Source organism: Muntiacus reevesi, chromosome 12, assembly GCF_963930625.1.
Source record: "Muntiacus reevesi chromosome 12, mMunRee1.1, whole genome shotgun sequence".
NCBI classification, from domain to species: Eukaryota; Metazoa; Chordata; class Mammalia; order Artiodactyla; family Cervidae; genus Muntiacus; species Muntiacus reevesi.
Window position 1 is genome coordinate 17,041,136 of NC_089260.1, and position 20,105 is coordinate 17,061,240.

The window sequence follows — 20,105 nt, forward strand, 5'->3', positions numbered from 1 at the left end:
AGCTTTCTTTCCTCTGGCAGCCTGGTGTGGGATGCCTATTGGCGCGTGGATGACCCTGACAGCCACGGAATCCAGGCCACTTGAGTCATCTTGTCCTCTTTTTCATTCAGCCCAGGCCCACCTGCCCCAGAGACAGGAAGCGAGGACTTCCCTGGTCCCACCACCTTCAGGAATTTCTGCAGCCCAGCTCAGGCTCTGAATGCTCCCTTGTTGATTAAAAGCAACTGGGTCTATTGTCACTGGAGGGAACAAAAGAAACTGAAATCATTAAAATAACTACCCCTGGGGAATTCACACCAAAAAGATAAAACAAAACAAACAAAACAAAGAAACAGCTACCCAGGGATGTTCACAAGGGTGGTGCTCCATCAGTGAAGCCAGGCACGTGTTCGTAAACGGGGGCGGTAAGAAATGGTATGTAGTCTGAACCTCTGTGAGCACTGGGTGTGGGGTGTGTAGGTACAGAAACCACAGCTCAGATCGGTATCGGTACCGTCTTCCACTTCCACATCCCAGGTGTCCTGCTTGCCTTGCTCCAGGACTGCTGCTCACCGGCAGGGCAGGATGAAGAGGGAGCCCCCTGGCAAGGGAGAAAGGGGGTGTGCAGAGTCACAGCCCCAGCAGCCCAGAGACCTAGGGGGCTAGCGATGAGAAACAGCATTTAGCAGCCAGCACAGTCACACGCTCTGTCACTTAGCTTAAACCTCGTGACAGCCCTGAGAGATAGAGCAGGTACCGTCATCTCCGTTTACTCGGGTCATAGCCTTGTCCGACTCTTTGTGACCCCATGGACTATACAGTCCGTGGAATTCTCCAGGCCAGAATACGGGAGCGGGTAGCCTTTCCCTTCTCCAGGGGATGTTCCCAACCCAGGGATTGAACCCGGGTCTCCCGCGTTGCAGGTGGATTCTTTACCAGCTGAGCCACAGGGAAGCCCAAGAATACTGGAGTGGGTAGCCTATCCCTTCTCCAGCAGATCTTCCCAACCCAGAAATCGAACCGGGGTCTCCTGCATTGCTGGCGGATTCTTTACCAACTGAGCGATTAGAGAAACCCATGGGGTCGCAAAAGAGTCGGACACGACTGAGTGACTTTCACTTTCACTTTCAGCCTTGCACGAGTCTCTCCAGAAGACCCGGGGCTGGCCTCTGAGTCTTGGCGCTGTCCTGACCCATCAGCTCGCCCCTCGAGGCCGCAGTCCCCTCAGCCGGTCCACACAGGCTGGCCGGTCTCAGTCAAGGGCGAACATGGAGGTGGTTAGGCTCTCAGGAGCCAGCGTGTGCTGTCAGCCTTTGTCAGCTCTGGCTACATTGTTCCTCGTTATCTCACAACACCAGTGTCATTTACGGAGAACTTGTGTTATTGCGGGCTATCCGAGGGCTGTCCGGAACCTTCCCTGGCCTGCGTTTTCCAGAGAACTGATTAGCAGGAAGCCCTTTATCTGTGCCAGCGAGAGCCGCCTGGATCTCTCAGCACTGTAAGTGCTTTGACCTGGGTTTCCTGCTCAACCTTGCATCGCGAAAAGGAGGTGCAGAGAGTACAGGTTAGAGTGACATGTCCCACGCCCAGCTTTTCCCCAGCTGGGAAGGGCTGAGCCTGGACTCTGTCTCCAGTGCCCTGGCGATGATGGCTTTGTCTGCTGGCTTTGTAGAAATAACCTGGCCTGATGGAAACTTCAGAAGAAAACCGTACAAGCTGACCTCGGGCCTGTTAGGTGATTAGACATTGATTTTACAGTTTGTGCCAAAACCCGACTCCAGCCTGGCCTGCCGGTTTCGAGCTCACACAATAAGGCATTTCTGAACCCTGGGGATTGGCTGGAGCGACCGTGCTGGGGAGAGAAAAACCGAGGCATTTTGTGCTGCTTGTCCCAATCCCTGCCAGCGTTCTTGAGCAACCGTGAGAGGGGCCAAGTTCAGAGGGCAGGCTCTCCCCGCAGCGCTCAGAATTCCCCTAGAGGTTCCCATGGACACTCCCCTGAGACAGCCCCCCACCCCCAGGCCTGCATGGAGCAGGAAGAGCTTGTGTCTGTGAGGAAGAAGGATCCGGGGTGGCCAGGCTGGAAGCCGGGCAAGTGACCCCAGCGCCTGCCTCATCAAGGATAAGGCCTCGGTAAGAAAAGCTGCTACTTACACATCCTGGTGGGGAAGCATTTCTGTGGTACCCTTGCTCCAGACACTACACCAACTCCCTTCGGAAAGCCTTGGAGATCCATAAGGGTGAGAGGGTCCTCCTTCAGCCCTGATGTGGTCCAGCTTGTTAGCAGCAGGCCCAGCAGCCCTGCCACAGGTGGGACAGGAATGAAGTTGGGGCGGGCTGCTCAGAGGGACCCGGGGCTCTGACAATCTAAATGCTTCGACGAGAGGCAGGAAGGTTTTTGTCAGTCTGCTCGCCCTGGGACCCTTTGTGCCTATTTGTTCATTCATTCATTTACCCAAGCAGAGCTCTTGAGACCTGCTATGTGTCAGGTGGGGAGCTGGGCCCCCAGGGGCCACAGAGGAGAGCAGGCCAAAGTCACTGCCGAGCCCACAGTGGGGAGAAGAAGCAAACTTGAGTGATTACAGTGCAGGGGGCAAGCGCTGCTGTGGGAGCCTTGTTCTCATGCTAGAGGATACACTAGAGAAGCTGCTGCTGCTGCTAAGTCGCTTCAGTCGTGTCCGACTCTGTGACCCCATAGACGGCAGCCCACCAAGGCTCCCCAGTCCCTGGGATTCTCCAGGCAAGAACACTGGAGTGGGTTGCCATTTCCTTCTCCAATGCATGAAAGTGAAAAGTGAAAGTGAAGTTGTTTAGTCGTGTCCAATTCTTAGTGACCCCATGGACTGCAGCCTACCAGGCTTCTCCGTCCATGGGATTGTCCAGGCAAGAGTATTGGAGTGGGGTGCCATTGCCTTCTCCACACTAGAGAAGAGGGGCCACTAATTCAGTCATGCAAGATCAAGGAAGTCTTCCTAGAAGAAGTGACAGCTAAGCTGAGACCTTGGGCCTAGTTCAAATGCAGGCCCCCACGTGGACTGTCAGCACAGCTTGCTTGTCTTTCTGTCCGGCCTGGCTTTTCACATAGTCATTCAACCTCTTCTCTCTGAGGGTCTTATCCTGACTTTCATCCCTGCCCGTCCCCATTACCCCCACTCTCCCATTAAGCCTTTTTCATTTCTACATCCTTTTTTTTGTTTGTTTCTTTAGCAGCACCTCTCAGCTTGCAGAATCTTAGTTCCCTGACCAGGGATGGAAAATGCAGCCCCTGCAGTGGAAGTGCAGAGTCATAACCGCTGGACTGCCAGGGAAGTCCCTATTTCTACATCTTTACTAATTATATACCTTGTGCTAGCCATGGAACCAGGAGCTTTACAAACATTAACCTATAGCTACTCTAGGAGATAATGGAGTCAGTCTACTCTGGTTCAAATTCCAGTTCAGCCACGTAAGCCACAATGTCTTGGGTAAGTTGCAGATTGCTCTATGTTTCCATTTCCATAACTGCACAATGATACAGTTGTACTAATGAGTACATTAGTGCAGTACAACTGTACATAATGATAGCACACAGTCTGGAGTGCTGGTGTCAGACTAAATGAACTCATATACACAAAGTGCTCAGAACAACATCTGGGATATTTTAAGAGCTAGATAAGTCTTTGCTAATCTTGCTGCAGCCTTCATTTTATCGAGGAGGAAATTGAGGTTCAGAGAAGTTAAGTTATTTGTCTAGAGTCACACAGCTGACAACTGTCAGAGGCGGGATTTGAGGACAGGATTTCTGACTGCATGTCCAGAGTACCCTTTTCCCTGACTCCACAGAGAGGTCTGCTCAATGGCTGCCTCTGACACCAACTTTGGTTCAGAGTTCCGCCTTCCTTGTAGCCAAGGTCACGACCTCCTGGCGTGCTAGACTCTGCCGTACCCCCACTGACCTGCTGGAGGAGCCCAGCCTGTTCCAGCCCTCTTCGGCCCACACCTGGGCCTCCTGGGTCTAGAAGCGCTGGGGCCCCCACGCCCACTCTCTGCCTGAGCCCTCTCCAGCTGCGCTTGTACATGAGATGAAGTGGGTCGCCTTGGAGAAGAAGGATGCTGGAGTGCTAACCCGAGAGAAAGAACTGTAGGGAGATGTCCTAGAGGAGGGGGAGGTGGGTCAGAGGAGAGTGAGGCAGGTGAGGGAGCCTGGTAGATAAACAGATCGCAAGTAGAGGAAAAAACTGCCTCATGGAACCTTAAAAATATATATATATATATAAAATTAATTGATGATTGGTTTACAATATTGCCTTGATTTCTGTCATATATCAGCATGAATTACCCATGGTGTACATGTGTCCCCTCTCTCTTGAATCTCCCTCCTACCCCTCCAGGTTATTACAGAGTTCCCTGAGTCATATAGCAAATTCTCACGGAGCCTTTTTGATGTGACTGCTTCTGTGTATGACACTGACTCAGGCACTCATTTCAAGTGGAAATTCCTACAGTGGCTCTACAAGTTCTCATAGCTAGGTCTGTGTGAATTCACCCTATGTTCTTTTTGGCTATTTGGTGGGGAAAAAAAAGCAGCTTCACGAAGGTGCAATGGACCAACGGAGTGACAAATTGGCTGAGAAATTGGGACTCGGATCTCCAAGGTCGGCGCTCTCCCTATGACCTTGGGAGAGAGGCCTGTGTTTCCAGAGCCTGTTTCCTCATCTGGAAACTAAGGGAAATTTTGCAGTTTTCCTCTGAGGGGCATTCTGAAGAGTAGTTACAGATCATTTTCCAAGTACTAAGTGTCAGATGTACAGAGAGAGTGCTGGCCTTTCAGAAAATATGCAACTCAAAAATTTTCAAATCCACTATTATTTCCATCTAGGGACATTTTCCTAAAGAGGGGCCAGGTTCGTACCAATGGATTCAATACTGCATTCAACCACTCCTAAAAAACAAACATCAAAGTAATTTATTTATTCAAGCTTCGTTTGAGACATTTCAGCCCACTATCTTGTAGCAAGACCACTGAAATTACACTCAGAAATGAGAACCAGCTGCTTAAATAAATAGTCGCATATGGAAAAGAAGCAGGAAACGTCTTTCCAAAACTAATAATATTAGCAAACTTCCAAGGGACACACAATCCATAATTAATGATGATTTGGGGGGAAAAAGACATAAAAATTTGGAATTGAAATATGACTCTAAGAACAACCTGGTGGGTCTTTTTGCTTGTTTGTTTTGGGTTTTGTTGTTGTTTTTCTTTCCTTAGAATCTAGCTCCCCCTTTTTTTTCTGGCTACTTTCCCTTCTGACAGCCACATTTATTCAAATTCTTTCTGTGAATGTCTTTAGTCTGCAGATTTAGATCCTGGAATTCAATATTTTTTTTTGCCTGAACTCCCAGAGTGGCCCATCAATAGGAACTTAAAAAAAAAAAACCCAAAAACCCTCAGTAAGTTATGTGACCAGACATAACTGACAGTGGCTAAGTAACTGGCATCCACAAGAAGGGTGGTCTTGCTCTCAGAAACCAATCAGTTGGTAAGGCTGCCTTCTGGGGTCAAGTTCAGGGACACTGGACCACATGCCAGCACACACCCCAATCTGGGAGCCTTGGCCAGGATTCAACAGCCTCAGATGCTTGCCAGAATGGACTTGGCCTCCAGAGTCCGCTGCTTGAGAGAAGCCCCCATCAAAGCCCTGGAGCATCCCACTTCCAGCGCAGCCCATACAATGCCAAAATTCCAGCGTCATTTACCAGTGTCATTCACTAGGCCGTCGTATCACTCTCCACTCTGTCAAGTGTGCCTGTGAATGGAAGGGCTGGTTGACCCCTGAAGAGCTGTGATCTCCTCCTAGAGTGTAGAGTTCTGTTAAGAAGCAACTGACCAGCCAGGGACTCTGTTTCTGAGCCCCTAACCCACCCAGGTGACTGATTCTGGCCAGTGGAACATGAGCCCTAGGATGAGGCGCTTTCTGGTAAAGTAGCTGGTGTGTTCCCTCACTCTCTTGTCACCTCCATCACTAAGGGGCAGGGGCCCGGGTCCCCAGGTCACTGTGTGGAGGAGAAGCCCAGGAGAGCTGCCTGACTGGGCCTGTCCGATGAGAGCTGGCGTGAGCAGGAAGTAAACTTCTGTGCTCAGGCGTTCCTCTCCTGGGTTGTTTGTTGCAGCCGTTGACTGGGCTGAGATCATGCCGATGCAGCATTTCCTAAAACAGCGTGTCTTGTGACGAGTGGGATTTCCCCCAGCTCCTATCTTTCTTCATGCCGAAAACATCAGTCCTGCCCACATGCCAGGGCCCTTGTTTGAGCCTCTTTCCACGCTCCCAGATGGAACCTTCCTTTGTCAGTAAAGCCTGAGTGGAAGTTAAATCATGGTCTCTGAGTCATTCTACCCAGGTTCAAATCCCAACTCCACCACTTCCTAATGGTTTAATCTCTCTGAGCTTTAAGTTTTGCCCTGACAACAGAGGGCTATTACCTTGAAGAGTCGTTGGGAGGAATAAATGGAACGTCTTGTGTAAAGTACCTGGACACGCCGCACAGTAGAGATGGGCACTGTTGTCATTAGTTACTGAGCCTGCCCCGGCGTCACTGATACGCAGACTGACCTTGGCCAGTCAGCATCACCGTGACTCCCCCCTCTCCTCCTGCTTTCACACTGATAATGTCCATCGCCAGTTGACAGCAACTGTCTTTCCTAGGTCTTGGTATTTCCTCTCTCTCTGTCCCACAGATGTCACCCCAGCTTCTGTTCTTTACCTGAGCTGCTACCACAAATCTAGAGAAAAGTATTTTGCAGAATGAGAGGGTAGGTGGAAGTGGCCCCTATGAGCAGGGAATGAACTTTTATCTGCTTCGTTAGCTTTGATCCCAGTGTGAGAACTCCTGCCCTACTGAATGAGCCCTGCCCTCCCTCATGGTTCCCAGGGTACTGTGTTGCCAGACAGGCTCCCAGGAGCTTCCGTAGGGCAGAAAGCAAAAGGAGTAGGGGAAAAAGAAGTGCCCAGACTAGTATTGGAGAGAGTTTCCCCCAAGATTTCAGAGAGAAAAGAAACTGGATCGTGCGCTGATGGAAGAGAGAAACACTGTGAGCAGAGTTGTCCAGACATCCACCTTCTTTATGGCAGTCAAGAAATACAGGCACAGGACTTGAATCAAATAGAATGGCTTCCTGGGGGCTGACAGGCTTTCATGCATCATGGTTTTATTCTGAAACTACCAGGTGAGCCACAGCTTACATACTGTTATTTGGCTCAGACGGTAAAGAATCTGCCCGCCATGTGGGTAGACCCAGGGTTTGATCCCTGGGTTGGGACGATTCCCCTGGAGAAGGAAAGGGCAACCCACTCCAGTATTCTTGGTGGGAGAAATCTCACAGATAGAAGAGTCTGGAGGTCTATAGTCCATGGGGTCGCAAAGAGTCGGACACGACTTAGTGACTAACACCATACACCTTTGCATAATGTATAATATGCTTAATAGATTGCCATTAGTCTTAGACTCAGATTAAGACACTTCTTGGAAAACTCAAGTTCAAATTAAATTTGCAGCACTTTTTTCAGCTGAGTAACGGGACTGGGGAGTCCAACTGAGGCAACAGGTGTGGAAATGCAGTGAGAAAGTCTGCTGGTTGTCAGGCCCGCGCCTTGCTTTTAGATCGAAATACTGAACAAGCAGACAGCAGGGCAGAGAGCATGAAGACAGACGTCCCCAAGCCCAAGAATCAGAGAACGTTCCCCTCCTGTTGTGACGAATAAACTCTTGCTGTCGTCGGAACATCTGGGCTATTGGCACCGGGGCCTTGATGGCTCCTGTTCTAGGTTCAGATTAGATGAGCTCACAGCCCCTGGGCGTCTAAACCCTGCCTGAACCTTTCTCCTCTGCAGGGACCCCGCCTCTGCCACCTTCTCACGGGGTTGCCAGCCCAGCCCAGAGGGCTCTCCAGACCATAATGTGCAACTCCCTGATTTTAGACAGAAGGAAACTTGAAAAACCACGTGGATTCTCCTCCAGCACGCGCTCTGCTCAGCTGAGAGGGTAACAGAATCTGAACTTGGCTGGCAGGGACGGAGACCAGTGTTTCCCTCAGCGTGAGGGGGTGAGAGACGCGGGAAAGTGAAGTTCCAGATGGACTGCCTTCCTCCTCCTCACGGCCTGGGAGCCGAGGGCATCGGGCATTCATCCAGGCGCAGACGCCGCAGGACTGCCCACACCTCCCACCTTTCCCTTCCCGCTGGTTTCCTGAGAAACGCTGCGCTGTTACTCGGTGATATTTAGCACAGGGGCTCAAAGGTGACTGATGTTTCACAAGAGGAAACCCGGTCCTCTGGCTTCAGTCTCTGTCCTCTATTAAATGCAAATACCTGGAACAAGCGGCACCATCAAGGGAGAGCGAAGAACTAACTGGATGCTAGTTCCAGTTCCGCTGCGGGTTCCTGAGAAACTGTGGGGCAACCTCCTCTAACTGGTCACAGGGCACCCCCACCCGAGGCACCATCGGGGCGGCCAGGACTCCCCGGTAGACAGACAAGGATGAATGACATTCACACTTGACTGGGGTCATTTTCCAGAGAGTCACTTAGGGGGAAGTGGATGCAGAGAGAACCTGGGAGACTGTGAGCCCCGAAAGGGAACTTGACTCCAGCTCACAGCTGCCCGGCGCAGAAACATCAGCGCTCCCAGCTTGGAGTCATAACACGTGTGATGTTCTGGACAACTGACACAACGTCAACTCTAAGAGCACAGGGAAGTGTTCTCTGATGGATTAATGCAGTTCGTGATGCACAAAGGGGTGCTTAGCACATCATGGTTGGATAAATGATGAATACATGAATGAATTTATTTACACTGCAAACTTTCTGCCAGACAATGGCCTAAATAGGAGGCCTAGAGGAGAGAGGATTCTCGGATACTCCTCTCTGGCATGAGACTGTGGAATTAAGAAGCCAGAAAGGAGAGGTCCCCAGTGAGCGCTTGATAGTTCCTTAATCACACCGTAGGTTTCACACCGTAAACACTGCTTGCCAGTTTTCTCCGATAAAAGATGAGATGGCTCCTGTTACTTTTTGTTCTATACTTTTGAGGGCCCACTACTGCTTGAGTTTGGGTTATACCCTTTTCAGACAGAGGAGCTGTTTGAGCTTCCATCTGGGCATCCTGAACTGTATCAGGAAGAGAATTCTGTTGTTGATATTGAGCTTAACATTGGTGGGTGACATGTGTTGGCCTTGGGTTGGCGAAAAGGTCTATTGAAAGTGACGATTGCAATGTCTCCTGGCTGTCCAGCAACTTTTTAACCCACCTTGGCTCTTTGGGGAAATTCCAGCTTTATGAGTCCTACTTTCATTAGGAAGAACCCAAGAAAATCAGTTCCCAAACTCCTCTGCAATTAGGGTGTAGGCTTATGAACTGAGTTCCACCAAACTGTACATTTACCTTGGAAGTGAGGACTTTAAGGAAAAATGCTCTGGGTGGAAATCATATCACTGGCAAGGGGATAGTCAAGGGATTTTTTTTTTTTTCTCAGAAGGGGATAGAAATGATATCAGTTGCCTGCTAGTGTTGGTTGCTTCTTGATAGAGCAGCCACAAATCAGCAGCCTCTTTATCAGGGCACTTCAGTAGTATAGATTTGGAGGCTGTTCCATGAGATTGATTCTTCAGGCTCCCACTGATTCCATGAGCTAGCTGATTTCCTTTTTGTAAACACCTTCTGCTTGATGACCGGAACCAGCCTCTGTGGCTTAGAGTGGAGTACCCCGAAGGACTCAGCTGCCAACTACTGTCTACTCCTCCTCCTCGCAGACGCTCTGGCCCCGAGATCTCCAGCTGCAGAAGTAACAGGAGTCTCAGCCAGGCCTACAGGAGTCCCCTCCTCAGACCTTTCCCTCTGCAAATTTCTTTCCTGCCCGTAAGATCTGTGCCTCCCGTACTTTCCTTTTGGACCTGTCTTCACACATTGCCAAGCAAACAGCCACTCTTTGGGAAATGCCCTGGGGAGGAAGTGGTCTCTAAACCCCACATGGCCACGTGAGTTGTCCTCAGTCTTTTCAAAACTTAGCCTATTGATGGAGAGAGAGACTCAAGTCCTCGTGGCTCAGCAGTAAATGAACCTACCTGCAATGCAGGAGATGCAGGAGACACCCGGCTTCAATCCCTGGGTCGGGAAGATCCCCTGGAGAAGGACATGGCAACCCACTCTTGTATTCTTGCCTGGAGAATCCCCATGGACAGAGGAGCCTGGTGGGCTACAGTCCGTGGGGTCACAAAGAATTGTTCCATGACTGAAGCGACTCCTGGAGAGAGAGGCTACATGTTCCTCCAGGATGGTTCCCTCAAGGAAGCCACCTTGGAGTTTACATTCACCTTCCGAATGCCTGGACATCATTCCATTCACAGAGCGTTTGAGTTCCTCTTGCTTTGTTAATTCACCACTAGCCCAGGAAACAATCCAAAGAAATGCCCATTAACTTAGGTGATTTCTGCTTGCCTCTGATTAGAAGTATTTACACAATGTCAACTCTATGAGGACAGGGAAGTGGTCCCTGATGGATTAACGTGGTTCCTGATGCACAAAGGGGTGCTTAGCACATTGTGGTTGAATAAATGATGAATACGTGAATGAATTTATTTACACTGCAAACTTTCTGCCAGACAGTGGTCTAAAACATACTGTAGTGAGAATAAATAATATGACTTTTAAAATTTGTCATGTCTTGAGAGTTTCACACACAAGAAACATTTCTACCCATCTATTCTAGAAACCTATAGCCATGTGGGAGAGACCCAATATATAATGATGAAGAATGGATCACCCCTTCATGACATTTTTGGTATCACCCCTAAGAAAAATTTGTTGTTGACACTTAAAGCTAGTGGAAGTGATGGAATTCCAGTTGAGCTATTTCAAATCCTGAAAGATGATGCTTTGAAATTGCTGCACTCAATATGCCAGCAAATTTGGAAAACCCAGCAGCGGCCACAGGACTGGAAAATGTCAGTTTTCATTCCAATCCCAAAGAAAGGCAACGCTAAAGAATGCTCAAACTACCACACAATTGCACTCATCTCACACACTAGTAAAGTATTGCTCAAAATTCTCCAAGCCAGGCTTCAGCAATACGTGAACCGTGAACTTCCAGATGTTCAAGCTGGTTTTAGAAAAGGCAGAGGAACCAGAGATCAAATTGCCAACATCCGCTGGATCATTGAAAAAGCAAGAGAGTTCCAGAAAAACATCTATTTCTGCTTTATTGACTATGCCAAAGCCTTTGACTGTGTGGATTACAATAAACTGTGTAAAATTCTGAAAGACATGGGCATAACAGACCACCTGACCCACCTCTTGAGAAACCTGTATGCAGGTCAGGAAGCAACAGTTAGAACTGAACATGGAACAACAGACTGGTTCCAAATAGGAAAAGGAGTACATCAAGACTGTATATTGTCACCCTGCTTATTTAACTTATATGCATAGTACATCATGAGAAACACTGGGCTGGATGAAGCACAAGCTGGAATTAAGATTGCTGGGAGAAATATCAATAATCTCAGATATGCAGATGACACCACCCTTATGGCAAAAAGTGAAGAGGAACTAAAAAGCCTCTTGATGAAAGTGAAAGAGGAGAGTGAAAAAGTTGGCTTAAAGCTCAACATTCAGAAAACTAAGATCATGGCATCTGGTCCCATCACTTCATGGCAAATAGATGGGGAAACAGTGGAAACAGTGTCAGACTTTATTTTTGGGGGCTCCAAAATCACTGCAGATGGTGATTGCAGCTATGAAATTAAAAGACACTTACTCCTTGGAAGGAAAGTTATGACAACCTAGACCACATATTAAAAAGCAGAGACATTACTTTGCCAACAAAGGTCCATCTAGTGAAGGTTATGGGTTTTTCAGTGGTCATGTATGGATGTGAGAGTTGGACTGTGAAGAAAGCTGAGAGCCAAAAAGTTGATGCTTTTGAACTGTGGTGTTGGAGAAGACTATTGAGAGTCCCTTGGACTGCAAGGAGATCCAACCAGTGCATCCTAAAGGAGATCAGTCCTGGGTGTTCATTGGAAGGACTGATGCTAAAGCTGAAACTCCAGTACTTTGGCCACCTCATGCGAAAGAGTTGACTCATTGGAAAAGACCCTGATGCTGGGAGGGATTGGGGGGTCAGGAGGAGAAGGGGATGACAGAGGATGAGATGGCTGGATGGCATCGCCGACTCAATGGGCATGAGTTTGAGTAAACTCCTGGAGTTGGTGATGGACAAGGAGGCCTGGCGTGTTGCGATTCATGGGGTCACAAAGAGTCAGACACGACTGAGTGACTGAACTGAACTGAACTGAAAACATTTTTATTTTAGGCAGATCCCCCAAATCTCTACTATCTACAAAGCATCTTGTCTTTAAAAAAAATGAAGGGGCAACTCCACAAATTGACATCTTTGGTCTCAAGCCTGCTTGAAACTGGTCTTTAATGCCCTTGTGAATTAAACACGGGCCTCCCATGACATCATCCCCTTGTACATGGCCTTCAGGAGGCTGTGGAGAGTCTCATGTCAAATTCACCTTTAGTATGTGGCTGAGGCCATGCTAAAGTGTATGCATGCGTCACCTCATTTATCCTTCAAGGCCCTTGATGGATATTAGTCATATAATAATCTCTATCTGATAGACGAAGAAAATGAAACATCAAAAATTATTGGCTAGTGGCTGGCAGTACCAGATTGTAACCCAGTTCAGCTGACACCAGAGCCTGCAGCCCGAACCACTGAGGGCTCTGCATCTTGTAGACAACAGGTTTCCAGCCCCCCTCTGATGTCTGTGTATGAGAACAAACGCTCCAAGATGATTGCCACCCCAAATATCCAGTCTCCACTCTGGGTCTCACAGTATTTATTTGAGACCCACGGGAGGCAGCCTGAGAACATACACAGCCTAGCAGGGTTCCCTGATTCTAGGATATGACTCTAGTCTTATACCTTGGTATGCCCCATTCACACAAATGCAATCTTTAAAAACCAAATATCTAGAAAATTCTCTCCATGCTCATTCCGCAGAAAACAAAGACTCAGTTTTCTGTCCTATCTTTTCAGTCAAATATTCTGTTTCCTAACCTCACTCCAAGCACCTTGGACCCACTTTTGCAATTTCTCTGATGGCAAGTTACTCCAGATTGCCATGTGACTTCAGGGATAAAGATTTGACAGCAAAATTATTTGCTTTAATTTGCCAGGGGGAAAACTTTGCCACCAGTTATTGCAGCTCTTTCAGACTTACTTTATGTTTGCCAAAGGAAGTTTGCCTGAATAGTTAACACGTTGGTGGGAAGTGGAGCGATATAGAGTGAGGTGGAGTCCTCTCTTTCCCAATCCCTTCACCCTGTTTCCATTGAAGGAAGAATGAAATGTATAGACTATTTTAATGATAACAGCCTCTCAGCCATAGAGCTCTTTAATAGTAAGCTACAAGTAAATGATTTTTCAGATGCTTTGAACACAGTGTTTGTGGAGAAACGTTTTATCGTTGTTCTGAGCCCCAGATGTAAGTGGGACTCTGTGGAGACTGTTAGCTGATGGAGGCTCTTATCTGAAATCCTGTATCTATACCTCTTCTTTTTTTTTTTTCCACAGGAAGGACACTTATGGAAATTTCCCTTCTTAGGACAGTGCACTGGGAATATCCCCCAGAAGTCACGTGAATGTTGGCCTGAGCTGATTCTCTACTGGAGCCCTTGGCCCGATCTCATTGTTTTCTCTCCTGCTACCCGAAGTCAAACCTAAAAATACAAACCCAAGTTTGTAGCCAACATCAGGGTAAAAACAAACAAAAAACAACCATTAAAACCATTTCCACTTCTTTGCCAGAACAGGAAGTCATCGCCCCAATAGAGGATGTTGATGCATAAATTCAGTAGAAAGACCAAGAAAAAGGAACTCAGCACTCAGAAAAAACTCAGTTAAGCCAGTTTTGGGGGCGGGGGAGGGGGTGGCATGGAGCATTCACTTCCCAGCCTCGCGGGGAGGTTGCTAAGCAGAGTGTCTCATTAGTTGCCTGGTGATGGGAAGGAGCCACGTGGTTCCAGGGAGGGGGCTTTCTCACTGTCCCAGGCTCACCTAGGAAACCAGATCCTAACACAGCCCCTGATTACTTTGCCATGTCCACGACTTAGCGTTTTTTTCCTGGAATAGGAAAACAGCTGAGAATGCCGGGCAAGTCCTTCTTGCTCATATGATTCCCGTCTTTTGGTTTCTTGTCCGCTTTTTTCTGAACCCTGGGACCAGTTCCAGCCCTTCCTCATAAGGGTGGGGCCTGCAATTTGGTTTCAGTTTGATTTGTCCCAGTATCTAACTCAGTCTGGAGTTCAACAAAAAATTGGATAAACACTTTCTGGTGCCAATGTCTGTGTCTCACGGCGTAGACATCTGGATGTAATGTTAAATAAACATTACCCGCCACGAAAACCAGTTGGATCTGTTTGTGGTTACTTCAGCCCCGAGAAATTCCTTCGTTCAAGATTCTGGCCTGATACCTGTGGGAAGCAGCTTTTGACCTCATCAGACTGAGTTAAAGCTACCCTGAACTATTTTCTTCCTTTTTTCTGACCTGTCACACAAGGCTGGATGGCCCGGCTCCTCCCTAGAGGGTGGCTCAGCCTTCTTCCTCTGACGCAAACCCTTGCTTGTGGCAGTTTCTGTTGAAACCCTTTTCTTTGGGCCAGATTCTCAACAAAAATAGTGGGGAAGTCTAGATATGATTCTTCTCATTTGCTTAGAGATCCAGGCAGCCTGTGGGAGCAGACATTCAGAATTCCACCCTACACGACCTGACCTTGAGTGTGCTCTTGGAGAGGTTTTCCACCCACCATACATGGTATTTCACCATACATACCTCCATTTACCCTGAATTTAGGATAGAGGTGCCTCAGAAGTTGATTCACCTGCATTTTCTAACCATAGTTTCTATATGAGGCTCTTATGTTACCCACAGTCTTATAACTGCCAATAATAGCAATAACTAATAAAGGAGATCAGTCCTGGGTGTTCATTGGAAGGACTGATGTTGAAGCTGAAACTCCAATATGTTGGCCACCTGATGCAAAGGGCTGACTCAATTGAAAAGACCCTGATGCTGGGAAAGATTGAGGGCAGGAGGAGAAGGGGATGACAGAGGATGAGATGGTTGGATGGCATCACTGACTCAATGGACATGAGTTTGAGTAAACTCTGGGAGTTGGTGATGGACAGGGAGGCCTGGCATGTTGCGGTTTATGGGGTCACAAAGAGTCAGACACGACTGAGCAAATGAACTGAACTGAATGTTCATTGATCACTTGCTGCATATGTAAGGAATTGTTAAGCCCTTTGCATGCACAATCTCATTTAGTTCTTATCAGGACCCTGTGAGGTAGGTATCACTGTTATTCCATTTTACAGATTGGGAAACTAAGGAGTAGTAAGGCAAATAACAGCATGCAGCTTATAAAGAGCAGAACCACCACTAACCCAGGTATGCCTTTTAACATTGTTGTAATTTATTTCTGACTGTGCTGGGTCTTCGTTGCTGCATGTGGGCTTTCTCTAGTTGCAGCAAGTGACAAGTGGGACTACTCTCTAGTTGCAGTGCACAGGCTTCTCATTGCTGTGGCTTCTCTTGCAGAGTACAGGCTCTAGGCGTGCAGGCTTCGGTAGCTGCAGATTGTGGGCTCTGGAGTGTGGGCTCGGTAGTTGTAGCGCATGGGCTTTGTTGCCCTGCGGCATGTGGGACCATCCCAGACCAGGGATTGAACCTGTTTCCCCTGCCTTGGCCGGTGAATTTTTAACCACTGAAGTCCTAACCCAGGTATCTCTGATTCCAAAATCCATACCCTTCATCATGAGCTTAAACTGCCTGTCAATTCAGGTTTGGTGACAGAGAAAAGAAGTCCCAATTTTATCACTGATGCTGGTTGTGTGACGTGTCAGAGACAAGTACACAGCTCTGATTCATTCTAAGATCCCTCTCTCATGGTTGTCTTTCTCTCTTGCCTGGGATGCCAACAAACACAGGACTTCAAATGGAGGACATAACAGAGTGATAGAGTCATTTAAAGATGGAGCAGAGGGAAGGGGCGGAGGAAAGTTGAGGGTGGAAAGCAGCTTCTTGGGGACAGGAGAAGGAAGAACATTTTCTGAACTGTCTAGAGTCAGCTGAGGGGTCATCCTAGAGTGAGGATTTTAGGCTTTCAAGAGGACCAATGTTTTGACTGTGTGTTCCAGAATTTCCAGGCACCAGCACCCAGACACCTAAGGGGCTGAGGATGGTTTCCTGGTGGGCTCCACGGAAGGGGGTGGTCTTACACTATTCTGATATTTGTGGTCTCCAAAAGCTGTATGCTTCTTGAGGGTTGACCAGACTCCCCAACCTTGTTTCCACCCTTAACCATCCAAAGCAGAAAGTCACACCCACATGACCTCAACCACACAGCAGAAGAAAACACACATCAGTCAACAGCCCCAGCTTGCTGCCCGCAAGAGTAAAGTGCAGGGGACTTCCCTGGGGGTCCAGTGGTGAAGACTTTGCCTCCCAATACAGGGGGTATGGGTTCAGTCCCTGTCAGGGTGCTAAGATCCCACATGCCTCCAGCAGCCAAAAAACAAAATGTAAGCCACATTGTAACAGATTCAATAAAGATTTAAAAAGTGGTCCACGTTTAAAAAAAAAGAGTTAAGTGCAGGATGCTTGCTGTAACAAGGTCTTAAATCACCAAGACTTCTTTTCCTTTGCATCCCTGATCTGAAGGACATTTTTATTGGCTTGTAAGTTTTGGCATAAATAACAAAAGTTAAATTAGCCATATGTGCAGTTGTGCCATAACATAGCTTTGAGGAGTATGTGTACTTGTTGCCGATAGGTAAAGCTTGGTGATGTGTAAGTTCGCATTCCAAGGGTCATGTTCCCTTGGAACATGTATCTGTTGGAGTAAACTAAAAGCATGATACCATCAGTTACCCTTCAACCAAGCAGTCACCTGGACCCAGGGAAAGCTGGCACTGCCCATGTGCCCAAGGGCAGCTGTAGGCTGTAAACCCTTGTATCCAGGTTAATGTTTACTTATGCTTATATCTTCCCTGATAGGTGGATGGAATTTGCCTAATGATTATATTCCCTGAAAAGCTAATCAGTGACTAAAAGAGCCAGTCACAGACCACCACAGAGGAGCAGTGAAGTTCGCTCCAAGCATTTGTTCCCAAGGGCCCTGTTCCCGGGGTCAGAGCAGCAGGAAAGTCGCAGTGAACAGTGCACGTGGCCTGACGAGCCCAGGGCTGTACTGCTGGCGGACTGTCATACCCCTGATGCAGAGCTCTCAGCTCCAAACACAAGGGAGGCACCTCCAGAGCATAATGTGGCCTGTCCAGCCAGCACACCCCACTCTGGCCCTGCTTTCTGCAGGCCCCTTTATCACCTTGACCAGGGACCTCTGTGCCCACTTCCATCAGGACTGCTCATCCTCTAGCTGTCAGTCAGAGGGGGCACTTTCACTCCTCTAAATGTATATTGAGCACATATTGTGAGCTAGAGCATGGGGATGCCAAGGGGAAGAAGATGGGTGAGATCCTAGCCCTCAAGCAGAAGAGACAGAAGAATGACTAAAGGACAATTACAATCTGGTGTGCGACGCGCTGCACTAGGGAGCCTGACCCCTGAATGCATCTTAGGCATTGGGGAAGTCTCTTAGAAGAAAAAGAGGAAGTCTGAACCCAGAGGGCCAATGAGGATTTGCCAGGTTAGCGCGTCCTCCAAGATATGTCTACATCCTAATCACCAGAACCTGTGGATATTACCTTAGATGGCAAAAGGGATTTTGCAGATGTGATGAAATTAAGGATCTTGAGAGCTATGCTGGGTCATCTGGGTGACCCTTAATGTAATCACAAGTATCCTTCAAGAGGGAGACAGAGGGGAGATTTGACTTGAGCAGAGGAGAAGGCAGGTTGACCACAGAGGCAGAGATTGGAGTGATGTACTTTGAAGATGGAGGAGGGGACCACAGCCATGGACTCTAGGTGGCCCCTAGACGCTGAGTCTGTGCTTCCAGCAGCTCCCGTTGGACCTAGAATGGGTGGGCTGGTACTGGGGCCCTAGGAAGTGTGTCTCCACGCCTTTTGATGGTCACATTCAGATGTGAACCTACTACTGCTGATGCTCTCTGGGCTTTGGACCCTTTACTCAGGGGCCAGTGGTTGAGCCAAAATGCCAGGTGCCTTGTACTCTGCTAGCTGCTCCCAGATAGAACTTGCTACAAGGTTTTTTAGGTGGTGCAGTGGTAAAGAAGCTGCCTGCCAATGCAGGAGGCTCTGGTTTGATCCCTGGGTTGGGAAGATTCCCATGGAGAAGGAAATGGCAACTCACTTCACTATTCTTGCCTGGAGGAGTCCATGGACAGAGGAGCCTGGCTGGCTACAGTCCGTGGGATCACACAACGGAGTGACTGGGCACGCACAAGGGTTACAGATCTAGACAGCTGAAGGAGCCAGTCAAAACAAAATAGAGATCGGTGACGCCTGTCCTTTCTAAAAGCATTTTAATTCAAACGTGTAAGAAGTTCATCCCAATGCAGCCTTTGGGCAACTTTATAACCTAGATGAGATTAAGCTCTTTTCAAAATCAAACTTCTCTCACAGTTTCGGCAAGGGGCAGAAGTTTTTTTGTTTTGTTTGTTTGTATGTTTTTTAAGGAGAACCCACCACTGTGGCTTTATTAAAAGTCTATTTGTGGTATGGGGGTGCTGGAGGGGGAAAATCTGAGAAGAGAAGCTGCTAGAAGCCTCCTAACAACACCAGCTCTCACTCCTTGCTGCCTCCAGCTGCACCAGCCAAGGTTTAGATAAAGTCTGAAGAACATTGTAAATAATAAGCTTAACCACTTAGAAGAAGTGGTTGGTTCACAATGTGAGCTCAAGACTAGGGTGTGTGGCCAAGAAGAAAAACATTTGAGAGAACGGGTCTTTCCTGTCAGGCAATGGGAATGTTATAGCCCTTCAAGCAGGAATAAAAGACAAAAAAGCTTCATGACAGGATATCCTTATTTAACAAGAGGTCTGGGATGAGGGGAACTCCCGGGCCAGTAAATGTAACTGATAAACTCTTTTTAGGCAAGAACCCATTTCATTGAAGAAGTAGGGTAATGAGTGGCAAGAGGAAGATGACATTTGAGTGAATTAGCAGAGAACAGGAGGCCTGGAGCCATAATTTCTGACTTTTGTTTACAGTCTTGGCATCTTCAGTCTTCAGATCTATAAAACAGTGATAATTAACTTTGGCTCAAACCCTGTGCATCAAGTTCTGGAAGGAAAAAACAAAGACACACTTCAATCACGAATTCTATATTCAGAGAAAACACACTTCAAGAAATGAAGGTGAAACGGACACTTTCATATAAATGAAAAAAAATAATCATGAACAGATCTGAACTTCAAGAAATGTTAAAGAAAGTTGTTTCATGCTGAAGGGAAATGAGATCAGATCAAATGCAAGTCATCAGTAATGAAGTAAACTAGAAATGCTAAATATGTGGGTATGTGTAATAGTCTATTTTTCTCTTAATATCTCTTAAAAGTATGAGTGTTCAGAACAAAATGTAGAGCACATATCATAAAGTACATACAACATATGTAGATATAATATATATGACAACAATAGCTTATAAATGAAGGCTATGAATGAAACTATATAATTATAAAATTCTTACATTTTTTGAAGTGGTACAATATTGACTCCAAGTAAATTATGGAAAGTTAAGAATATTTATTAAAATCACTAGAGTGACTACTTAAAACAAATGAATGCAAATAGGGATAGCTAAAAAGCCAGTAGATAAAAATATAATTGTAAAAAATTAACTCCAAAGAAAGGAGGGCAAAGGAACTGAAGAATAAAAAAATAGATTGAACAAACTAAAAGCAAATAACAAATAACCACATCAATACTTTAATTACATTAAATATAAATCAGCTAAACATTCCACTTAAAAGTCAATGACTGTCAGCATAGTGGTGATGCCTTTCTTGTGATAATTAATCTGAGGTGCACTTTGTGCATGCTCAGTCGTGTCCAACTCTTTGTGACCCCATGGACTGTAACCCGCCAGGCTCCTCTGGTAGGATTCTTC

General features: G+C 47.3%; 1 long non-coding RNA gene across 1 annotated transcript in view; it reads left to right on the plus strand.

The window, feature by feature from the left end:
- The window catches only part of LOC136144935 (uncharacterized), a 122,327-nt gene extending 107,922 nt beyond the window's left edge, over positions 1-14,405 (plus strand). Inside the window, exon 3 of the long non-coding RNA XR_010658659.1 lies at positions 13,589-14,405. This is a non-coding gene — a long non-coding RNA (uncharacterized lncRNA). The remainder of the gene's footprint in view (positions 1-13,588) is intronic.
- The last annotated feature ends 5,700 nt before the right edge of the window (positions 14,406-20,105 follow it).